The 12,321-nt window shown below is 42.4% G+C and overlaps 1 pseudogene; it reads left to right on the top strand.

Moving 5' to 3' along the window:
* The window catches only part of LOC134730475 (uncharacterized), a 50,709-nt pseudogene extending 38,666 nt beyond the window's left edge, over nt 1-12,043 (top strand).
* Nucleotides 12,044-12,321: the final 278 nt, after the last annotated feature.

A 12,321-nucleotide genomic window follows, 5' to 3' on the forward strand; every position in this document is an offset into this window, starting at 1 on the left:
GAGCAACTAAAAGATAGACCATTATGCAGTTGTTATAAATTATATGTCAGAAGGATTTTCAATGAAATGGTAAAATACATCTGACAAATTTTACACAAACAGAATAAAGCAAAACAAGATACAAAATTTTTAAAGAAGGATCCCAACCTCAAAAAATGTGAAAAAGACTGGGAAAAAAATATATGCCAAAATGTTAATAGTGGTTGCCCTAGGTAGATTAATTATGAAGGATTTTTGTTTTCTTCTTTATCTTTTGTTATGCTTGAAAACCCCAATTACTTAGTACCCCTTTTATAAGTGGGGGGAACACCCTAGATTTTCTAACTCCCCAAATTAAGTTCTTCCCACAGTACCAGAATACAACAGTTCTCTTCAGTAAGGAGCTTGGCTACCTTGCCTTAAACCAGAAATGATGAAGTATCAGAAAGGGGCCATGAAACCTGCATGCCATTAAGAAAATGAAATTTCTACCAATAATCATCAGGCATCAATATCTTCTACCTCCTTTGTCCAATGACACAACCACCAGCTAATGTCCATTATTTAGAATGACATACTGTACAACTAAACACAACCAGCCAGCAGTCCACACTCAGAGGACATCATTTCTAGAAACACAGCCTCCAGAAGCTGTTATGCTTTCCAGCAAGGATCAGTGGCATTGCCACATACAGTACCTTGGACGGCTGCATCACTGGGTGCCTTGAGTAATCGCTAGGTAAACATCCGAGCACCAGTTGCAAAAAGATACTCCTGTGGGTAGTAAAAAATGTTCTCTATTTGCGAGTTGAGGCTTACGCCTGTGTTTTGGAGATACCTGAATTGGTTTGGCTCTTTTCCAATTACAATCTGTTTGTAATCACCCAGGGTCTGTAACATCAAGCAGTGTTATGAGGGAATTAATTCTTTCTATGTGACAGTTGTTAGTGTAATTCATGTCCTTGTTTTTAATTGCTGGATCAAATTACTTTGTAGATTATTTCATATTTCATCCCAAGAGAAAGGAATAGAAAAAAATGCACAGTGCCTCTGGTGACTTATTTGTTTAGTCTACCCAGAAAAAAAAAAAAAAAAGCAGAATTAAAAAGATTGACTTTCTAAACAAAATGGTTCTTCTCTATCCTTGGAGTATATTTTGAATGATTTTAGATGGAAAGTTAGCCGAAGTACATTCTTCTTGTTTAAACACTCTCGGAGCTAAGTTTATTTTTATAACAGTTCTGCCAAAATAATGGCCATAAAGGTCACAAAGCAGTATCTCCTCAGAAATACCTTGAAAAGGATTTACAATTCAATGCTCTTTCGTTAAAAGAAGCACCTTGAAGATAAGAAATTAATGAGATTTAGAATAATTTATTAAGGAACACCTAATAGACTCTCATGAGATTCAAATGTCAAGATGTTTAAAAAAACACAAAAGAAATTTAGCAAATGCAAATTATATTTGGGGGAAAAAAGACAAAGAGTATTTGAAAAATCTTATAAATGTTTATTTTTGCAGCACTGCAATTTAATCCTTGTATTTGAATACATACCCGCTAGACATTTCATATGTTTTTGAGTCATACCCACTGAATGCTTTTCATTCTAATGTTTGGAATCTCAGAAAGAACCAGTAATGATTTCTTGGTGTCTTATAAGGTGAGAGTTTACTTGCAGGGTGACAGGGAAGTAAAAGCCCAGATAAGACAAGCTCACAGAACTGAAAAGCTATGGAGAAAATTCATTGTTCTATTTATTTCCACTTTGTGATGAGTTGAGTTGAGAGCAAAATGTATTTATAACAATGGGACACTTGAAATGAACTGTTGCTGTAGCTGTCCAAGGCCAGCCAACATTCATATTGCCTCATAAATAGTCATCTTATAAAGTAGACCTGAGTGATAAACTAAAGAGGAATTATAGATCAGTGATCACTTAAAAGCAAGCACCAGGGAAATTGATAAATACTGCCTGCTGCCTGGCAAATAAAAAACACAGTCATCATTAGAGAAGGAGCTGGAACTTGCTGATTGCTGGGAAATTACAGCAATAGATAAATGAACAGACCTACTCACTCGGGGCAAAGGTGCCTTGTAGTTCAGGTAACAAAGTACTGTCAACATGGAAAGGTCCTTGAAGTAGGAGCTGAACCTGCTACCCTGAAAACAGAAGCCATATATACACACACAGTGTTGAAAAGCTGGCAGCCCTGAGTCCATTTGCTCAGCGAGAGTGCTGAATGTATTATTACCACTGTCATCTTTGAAAGGGGAAAAAGAGATGTCCATAAAAATAAATATCTTTTCCACCATTGGAACTATTACATGATTGCAAAGAATTCATGTGATCACTTATATCTTATTATAAACCCAGTCCATTCTAGTCTATTATAGGAAACCAAGGTGATTATATTGGTTTAAAAATTGGTTCTGTTTCCCTATTTTTAAAATATGTTGTTTGAGGCCGGGCATGGTGGTTCATGCCTGTAATCCCAGCACTTTGGGAGGCCGAGGTGGGCAGAATGCCTGAGGTCAGGAGTTTGAGACCAGCCTGACCAACATGGAGAAGCCCTGTCTCTAATAAAAATACAAAATTAGCTAGACATGGTGGCACATGCCTGTAATCCCAGCTACTTGGAAGGCTGAGGCAGGAGAATCGCTTGAACCCGGGAGGCAGAGGTTGTGGTGAGCCAAGATCATGCCATTGCACTCCAGCCTGGGCAACAAGAGCAAAACTCTGTCTCAAAAAATATATATATTTGTTTGTTTGCCTATATGTTTATCAAAAGAAGCAAGCTACCTGTTATGGGCTAAGTTGATTGATGTCTGAGGGTTTTCTAGCTACACTTGGGCCTCTACAAAGGAAATTTCCACTGTTAAACTGGTGTAAATGCATCTAAGTAAATCCTTAGAAAGACAAGGGAAAAACATGGTGTGGCAAGGGCTGAATGCAGTGGAGGAGGCCTCTTCACCTTTGTGTTTCATGCCAATTTCATTCTGATTGGGGCAGAAAACCAGCTGAGGACTTAAAAGGCTGCTCATTTGTAATCATAACTTACTTGTAAGCAATGCATTTACAAGGCTAACTGACACACTCAGAATAGCACTGTGAAGTACGTGTTACTTTCCCCTTTACAAAAGGAGGTGGAGGCTCAGAGAGATTTGGGTCTTGCTTGTGACACCAGAACTGAAGTCACCATTTTACCAGTTACCAACTCAGTTTTTCAGATTCTAGCTTCCAGTGTCCTCTCTCTATGTTTAGATATAGGTAAAACATTATTCCTCCCTAGTTTGATTCAAATAAAGACCTGTAAAAGAGAGTCAAGAACAGACATGTTATTCTTTCTATGACTGTCTTTATCACAGACATTCATCGTTCAAATAAGAGGAGTGCCCGCAAAATTGTGCCTGGGTTCTTCACTTCCTCCCACTGCCTACGCAGTAGTATTAGTCACATGGCCCTAGTCTGCACAGGTGCTAGGAAATGTTGAGGAGTTCATGAAATATTTGCTGAATGTTCCAGTCTCTGTTACTCATGGATTAGCTCATTTAATATGTAGCTAATAAAGTCTGAGCCCTCACTCCACAGGCCATTGGAATTTCATTCATCTACTGGATTCTCCTTGCCAAGTAATTTCTGGGAATTCCTCAGTCTTGCTCACATGTTGTACTACTCTCTCCTGGATGTCACTTGTCAACTCTACCAGCCCTCCTTTCTCCAGATGGCTTCTTCATAACCACCAGGTAAGACAGCTCTTGCCAGCTCACACTTAACTTCTCTGAACTACATCAGCTCTCTACATTCCATTCTGCTTTATTCCAGTATGGACACATAGGTTTCCTTTAACCTTACAGAGCATGCGTAAGACCAGATAGCAGTATCTGAAAAATTTCTTCAGACAGCTTGGGGATACTGCAACACAGAAGAGGATAATTGACAGGTTAGCTCCACTCATGCTTCTAGGTCTTGCCCTTTAAGAGCTGGTTTCCTTCTGGCTCTGATCCTTGTCTTGGGCTCCTCAGCCTTTCCATGTCCCTCCTTCTCAAGAGGACAGATGGGCTCCTGGCACTCAAGAGATAAGAACTTCCCTCCCTCAGCCTTACAGCCATTTTCTTTAGGAGCAAACTACTCTTACTCACAGTGTGTGGTCTGGCTCTGTGAGCTCAGACAGGGCAATCAAAATTTGATAGTAGATTTCCCAAGGTCTAGGGTATACCACCTGAAATAACACCACATGTGGGTTTTCAGTCCAGGGCAGACTTTGGCATGTCCCATCTGGCTTCTTTTAGATCCCTAACCCAAGCTTATGGTAAAGATATATCACCCTGTCCATCCTCTCATCATCTGATTTTTGCTCCTGATCTTTGATGAGTAATTTTAAGATGGAACTTGTGTGTGTTTGTGTGCGTGTGTGCACGCATACATACATACATGCATCCCAAGAACAAAGAATGATGTGCAGAGACCACACATTAAAAAAAATCAAATTTAGGAAACAAAATCTTTTTAAGGGCACAATCTTGCTAAATATATGCCAATTTGTACTTGTAAACAAAATGTGTAATATGTCAGTTTGAGGCATTTCCATCTAGATTAATGGGTGACAATTTTCTTCAAAAATGGTGTGCATATTTGCTTTACTTTCAGGTCAGAAGAGGATCCTTTCCAATGATTTTCCTAAAACAATGGAAGTGTTTTCCAAAGGTAATTTGATGTCTTTACTGATAGAGATAGAAAATTGCTTGCACTTTTTAAAGAGCACCCCACACCTCACTAGTGTTGCAGGACTTTTCCTTAGTTCAGCTAAAGACAGGCTTCTTGTCTGTCCCATGGCCATGAAAATTTAGGCTCGCAGACAGTTTAAAGGGTGAATAAACAGGGTTTTATTGGGTGAAAACTGTTCGAATCCCAGGTTCCACACAGGAGGAGGAAGGGCGAGGCTCCTCCCCACTGCAAAGGGTGTGAACTTCCCAAGTCTCCTCCCCAGTGGGCAGGCTGGTTGGAGTTTCACCAGAGACCTTGTGCCACCTGGCTGTCTCATTCCCCTCTCTAAAGAAGTATATCTAACTGTCGTTAGGTTAAGCATAAGGACAAAGACCAATCTTAACTGCTTCCTGCTGACAGGGGGCACTGTTTTGGGGAACTGGCAGTCAGAGCTCCCTCAGAGGCCAATCTAAGGGTCCCCAGCAGAAGGGGTCATCATCAGAGGCTCTGGTTGCATGACCATTTGGAGTTTGATGGCCTGAACTCAAGAACAGAAAAACTAGGTTATTAGAAAACATGTATCAAAACAAAACAAAGTGGGGGTGGGTAAGAACAACTGAAAAACTCTGAGGTCTTTTACCAGTTTGCATGGGGAAAGGGAGGGCAAAAGCCCAGCTGGTAAAAAAAACTTCACCCTCTTGCCAGCATGTTGGGCTTCTGAGTTCCCTTCCCCTGCCTGAGCCCAATCCTAGGCCAACCAGTTTAAGGTTTGGGAAATTAACTCTTTCCAGTTTGCAGGATGCATCTGAGGGGAGTGTCCCATATTACAGAGACACAATTACCTGTCAGTGAAGAGAGGACAGAGGAGGAGAAAGGAAAAAAGGCATTTTTTCAAGGGGGTCCCGGGGGTTCAGGATGCATTTGAAAGGGGTACAAACTGAAGATGAATGGCTACCCCTCTAGAAAGAGGGGACCAGGCACCCATGGTTCCTTTTTCTTCCTAGGAGATACCCGGGGTATATGAGGAAGAGAGGGAAGAGGGTCTTCTTTTCATCTTCCGTCCTTGCATCCCTGAGTTCTGGCGACCTTGGCAGAACTGGCCATAGGTGTTAAAGCGACTTGCACCCATGAAGCAGGGGGCCCTAGGGGGTAGGAATCATCCACTCTTACCCATGTATGCCCTATCTCCCCTGTTGTCAGTAGCCTTGAAGTTCCCTATACCTCATTTATGCCATGGATATTTATGTGGCCTTTCTCCATGAAACAGGAAGCTTGGGGTTGGCTTAATCGGGAGAAGTCAGTCATGTTCACGTTCACTGTGCCTTTTAACTTCCATTATCATCTGTTTCTGGATCCCTCTGATCCAGTTTTATTTCCTAGGGCTTTGACTTGAAGCTTGGAATTGAGTTTGGGACAAAAATGTATCTTGCGGAGGGAGTTGCATGGACTTCTTATCATAAGCCAAATGCTAAGGTGAAACTGTGGAACTGAGTGCTCCAGCAAGGGAGAGGAAAGGACATCTTGTGACACATCCAGATAACTGATAGCTATTGTTATGCTTCCTAGGATTTGGGTCCATGGTGCTTGGCTTTGGTTAGTTCCCTTGTTTTTACTTTCCCCAAAAGGAAACCTCCGATCATGGGCACCCTATTTATACCCTATTTATTCTATCACCTGGCAGGATTTGCAGGATAATTGCTCAAAACTAGAATATTGATCCAAATTTCTACATCACCCATCCCTTTTGTTCTTTCTGAGCTGCAGCCAGGGACTGCCAGTTGGTTCACCGGAACAAGTAGGGTTAGTCTAAAATGTAGGTGAAAACTTAAAAACAACTAGTGAGTTTAGAATTTAATGACAAATATAAGTTTTGAAACATGATTTCTCACTCTCCAGTCCTCGTTTGTTAAAAAATAAATCATCATAGGACTGGTAGTTTGCAAAATAGACTTTAGTTTTATGCTTGGCCTGACTCTTTGCATAAAGTACAAATAGCAAGAATAATTATTTCTACATAGGCCTTTTGGATTGGCTTTTAAGGAATTCAGTTCCACAAGGAATTTCAAATAAGACCTTTTAAAGCCAAGCCTAACCATGGGTTTGTATCCTCAAACACCTGTGAGTTGGATGATCTTTTCCTCTTAAGGTCCCATAATAAACTTGGAGCTCCTGGACCTGTTAGAAAGTGACATTCTTTACTGACCACAGGTCAGGAACCCTGTACAGGGACTGCATAGACAAGGGTATGAGGCCAGTTTCCCCACTGGGCTTCTATCAGCTCTGTAAGTCAAGCTTGACTCCTTCAAGGGAAGCATATCCTTCCAGTCAAAGCCTTGGTAAAATAACCACTTTCTCCAATTGTATCCTGTTGCAAAAGAAAAATGGATGCTTATTGCACTGATACAAACAACTATATCACCATAAAGTTAAGAATACTTACAGACAGTTTCCAAATTATAGAGGAACGAGGCAGAGAGAAACAAACATGCTCCAAATTTTGATCCCAGGAGTATACCTTAATACCTTAATTATTAAATGCCATAAATAGTTCAAAATAAATTTCCTTGACTCTGAAAAACAAAACAAGGATCAGCAATATTCCAAGCAAAAGTCACAAAGATTTGCTTCAGCTTCCTGAGTTCAGTCCATTTAGTTAACTCTTGTTTTGCTTGATATTCGTGAATATTTCAGTTCTTTATGAGTACTGTACATTTTCCTTTATTCCAATGTCACAATTTTTAAGGTTATAAGAACTTATTTGAATTGTATCATGGCTAATTTTTAAAGTTATCAGAACTGTATTTGAGAGCACCTGCTAAAGTTCTATAGCTCATTATAAACCATCTTTGAAAGGGATTACAACGAGACAACAGTTGCCTGTGAATAGCAAAATGTCCAAGGTAGTTACAGTTAGAAACACGATTGACAAAGAAGTTTGGTTATCTCCATAGTTTATAATAACTTAACATAAAAACCTTGATTATGATTGATAGCATACACTCAGACATTAGAATTTTAGAAAATCTCATGCAATTTTGGAACATATATTAATATTATTCACAAAAATATAGCCTAAGAAGATGGAGCATCATTTTAGCAATCCCATGTACCTAAACACGTCAACTAATCCTGTTTACGTCTGTTTTCTGGACACTTCAGGGGACCTCTGAAGTATTCAAAAAGCCAGGTGCCAGGGTGATGGCCCACTGTGAGTGAGCTGGAAATGTCTGATCTTCCTTGGTTTAATGTAGAGGAAGAGATCCAAAGGCTTAGGGAGATTGGGATGGTAGAGTGGATTAGTCACTTTAGACCTACTCATCCCAGCTGGGAGTGTTCAGAAGATATACCCTTAACCAATGCCTTGTGAAAGATTTGTGAGGGCAGCACCTGCATCTTTGGAGAGCCCTGTAATTGCTGTTCTCTGTATGTCAGATCGAACAGTGGGAACCACAGTCACTCAACTACAAGACAACGGGAATAATTGGATCTTGAGGTGGCAGGGGCCAAGTGACAGCACTCAACCGTCAAAGGCAAGGTGGTCGTAGCTACTGTAATGGACAGCAGAGACAAAGCAGCAATCAGAATAGTCTAACTTATGTAGAGCTGTGGCATTGGCTAATTAATCACAGCGTTCCTGGAAGTAAAATTGATAGGAAGCCTACTGCATTCCTATTTAATTTATATAAGGATAAAACTTCTAGGTCGAATGGACAAAAGACTAATTTGAAATACAAAAACAGAGAATCACGGCCTGTCAGTCAATTTCCAGACTTGAGCCAGTCTACGTACCCAGAACCCCTTGAATGAAGGGGAAGCCGGGTTCCCTTGAGGAAGGACCCCACTACATTACCGACAATTTACGTGGTGAATCTCTCTCCCATCCTTCCCGAAGGAGACCTCTGGCCTTTTACCAGGGTCACTGTGCTTTAGGGAAAGGGAAATTATCAGACATTTTGGGGACTACTGAACACTGGCTCTGAGCGGATGTCAATCCAGGAGGCACAAAAAGTCATTGTGGTTCTCCAGTTAAAGTAGGGGCTTATGGAGGTCAGGTAATTGATGGAGGTTTAGCTCAGGTCTGACTTACAGTGGGTCCAGTGGGTCCCTGGACTTATCCTATGGTCACTTCCCTAGTGCCAGAATACATAATTGGCATAAACATACTTAGCAGCTGGCAGAACCCCCACACTGGCTCCCTGACTGTCAGGGTAAGGGCTACTAAGGTGGTAAAGGCCAAAGGGAAGCGATTAGAGCTGCCTGTACCTAGAAAAATAGTAAATCAAAAACAATATTGCATTCCTGGAGGGATTGTGGAGATTAGTGCCACCATCAAGGACTTGAAAGACTCAGGGGTGGTGATTCCCACCACATCCCTATTGAACGTTCCCATTTGGCCTGTGTATAAGAGAGATGGATGTCAGAGAATGGCAGTGGATTCTTGTAAGCTTAACTAAGTGGTGAATCCAATTGCAGCTGCTTTACCAGATGTGGTTTCATTGTTTGAGCAAATTAACACATCTTCTGGTACCTAGTATGCAGTCATTGACTTGGCGAATGTCTTTTTCTCAATACCTGTCCATAAGGCCCACCAGAAGCAATTTGTCTTCACCTGGCAAGGCCAGCAATATACCTTTAATGTCCTACCCCAGGGGCATATCAACTCTCCGGCTTTGTGTCATATTATTATTCGGAGAGACCTTGATCGCTTTTTGCTTCTGCAAGATATCATACTGACTCATTGCATTGATGACATTATGCTGATTGGATCCAGTGAGCAAGAAGCAAACACACTGGATTTATTGGTGAGACATTTGTGTGCCAGAGGATGGGAAATAAATCCTACTAAAATTCAGGGACCTCCTACCTCAGTAAAACTTCTAGGGGCCCAGTGGTGTGGGGCCTGTCGAGACATTCCTTCTAAGGTGAAGGATAAGTGGCTGCACTTGGCCCCTCCTACAACCAAGAAGGAGGCACAATGCCTAGTGGGCTTGTTTGGATTTTGGAGGCAACACATTCTTCATTTGGGTGTGTTACTCTGGCCCATTTATCCAGTGACCCAAAAGGCTGCCAGTTTTGAGTGGGGTCCAGAATAAGAGAAGGCTCTGCAACAGGTCCAGGCTGCCGTGCAAACTGCTCTGCCACTTGGGCCATATGACCCAGCAGATCCAATGCTGCTTGAGGTGTCAAGTGGCAGATAGGGATGCTGTTTGGAGTCTTTGGCAGACCCCCATAGGTGAATCACAGCAGAGGCCTCTAAGATTTTGGAGCAAGGCCCTGCTATCTTCTGCAGATAACTACTCTCCTTTTGAGAGACAGCCCTTGGACTCTTATGGGGGTTTGACTATGAGTCATCAAGTTATGGGGGTTTGACTATGAGTCATCAAGTCACCATGGAACCTGAATTGCTTATCATGAACTGGGTGCTTTCTGACCCATCTAGCCATAAAGTGGGTCATGCACAGCAGCATTCCATCATCAAATGGAAGTGGTATATACATGACCAGGTTTGAGCAGGTTGTGAAGGCACAAGTAAGTTACATGAGGAAATGGCTCAAATGCCCATGGTCTCCACTCCTGCCACCCTGCCTTCCCTCCTCCAGTCTGCACCAATGGCCTTGTGGGGAGTTCCCTATGATCAGCTGACAGAGGAAGAGAAGAATAGGGCCTGGTTCACAGGTGATTCTGCATGATATGCAAGCACTACCCGAAAGTGGACGGCTGCAGTACTACAGCCCCTTTCTAGGACATCCCTGAAGGACAGTGGTGAAGGGAAATGTTCCCAGTGGGCAGAACTTCAAGCAGTGCACCTGGCTGTGCACTTTGCAAGGAAGGAGAAATGGCCAGATGTGTGATTATAAACTGATTCATGGGTTGTAGCCAGTGGTTTGGCTGGATGGTCAGAGACTTGGTAGAAGCATGATTGGAAAATTGGTGACACAGAAATTTGGGGAAGAGGTTTGTGGATGGACCTCTCTGAGTGGCCAAAAACTGTGAAGATATTTGTGTGCCATATGAGTGCTCACCAATGGGTGACCTCAGCAGAGGAAGATTTTAATAATCAAGTCGATAGGATGACCTGTTCTGTGGACACCACTCAGCCTCTTTCCCCAGCCACCCCTGTCGTTGCCCAATGGGCCCATGAACAAAGTGGCCATGGTGGCAGGGGCAGAGGTTATGCCTGGGCTCAGCAACATGGACTTCCACTTACCAAGGCTGACCTGGCTATGGCCACTGCTGAGTGCCCAATTTGCCAGTAGCAGAGACCAACTCTGAGCCCTCGATATGGCAGCATTCCTTGGGGTGATCAGCTACCTGGTGGCAGGTTGATTATATTGGACCTTTCCATCATGGAAAGGGCAGAGGTTTGTCCTCACTGGAATAGACACTTATTCCAGATATGGGTTTGCCTATCCAGCACACAATGTTTCTGCCAAAACTACCATTAGTGGACTTACAGAATGCCTTATCCACCATCATAGTATTCCACACAGCATTGCCTCTGACCAAGACACTCACTTTACGGCTAAAGAATTGCGGCAGTGGGCTCATGCTCATGGAATTCACTGGCGTTGCCATGTTCCTCATCATCCTGAAGCAGCTGGATTGATAGAACAGTGGAATGGCCGTTTGGAGTCACAACTACAATGCCAACTAGGTGACAATACTTTGCAGGGCTGGGGCAGAGTTCTCCTGAAGGCCGTGTATGCTCTGAATCAGCTTCCAATATATGGTACCCTTTCTCCCATAGCCAGGATTCACGGGTCCAGGAATCAAGGGGTGGAAGTGGAAGTGGCATCACTCACCATCACCCCTAGTGATCCACTAGCAAAATTTTGCTTCCTGTTTCTGTGACATTGCGTTCTGCTGGCCTAGAGGTCTTAGTTCCAGAGGGAGGAACACTGCCACCAGGAGACACAACAATTCCATTAAACTGGAAGTTAAGATTGCCACCTGGACACTTTGGGCTCCTCTTACCTTTAAGTCAACAGGCTAAGAAGGGAGTTACAGTGTTGGCTGGAGTGATTGACCCAAGTGTCAAGGTGAAATCAGTCTACTACTCCGCGACAGAGGTAAGGAAGAGCAGGCATGGAATACAGGAGATCCATTGGGGCGTCTCTTAGTATTACCATGTCCTGTGATTAAGGTCAATAGGAAACTACAACAGCCCAATCCAGGCAGGACTACAAATGGTCCAGACCCCACAGGAATGAAGGTTTGGGTCACTCCACCAGGAATAAAACCATGACCTGCTGAGGTGCTTGCCTAAGGCAAAGGATATACAGAATGGGTAGTAGAAGAAGGTAGTCATCAATACCAGCTACGACCACGTGACCAGCTGCAGAAACGAGGACTGTAACTGTCATGAGTATTTCCTTCTACTTTTGTTAAAAACATGTTTGTGTACGTATACACTTGTACTAAGAAAATATCTTCATTTTATTTCACTTTCCTTTATTATGTGGCATAAGATTTATTGACTTCATATCAGCCTTTAAGTATTATTAACTTTATGTAATAGTATTTGGGTTGGGGATTGGTGTGTTTCCAGTTGTACCAAGGAGAGTTATATTATGTTAGGCATAATTATGACCTCATTATTGTCTTTATTTGAAGATTATGTATGATCTCAGGAGT

This window comes from Pan paniscus, chromosome 4 (assembly GCF_029289425.2).
Source record: "Pan paniscus chromosome 4, NHGRI_mPanPan1-v2.0_pri, whole genome shotgun sequence".
NCBI lineage: Eukaryota > Metazoa > Chordata > Mammalia > Primates > Hominidae > Pan > Pan paniscus.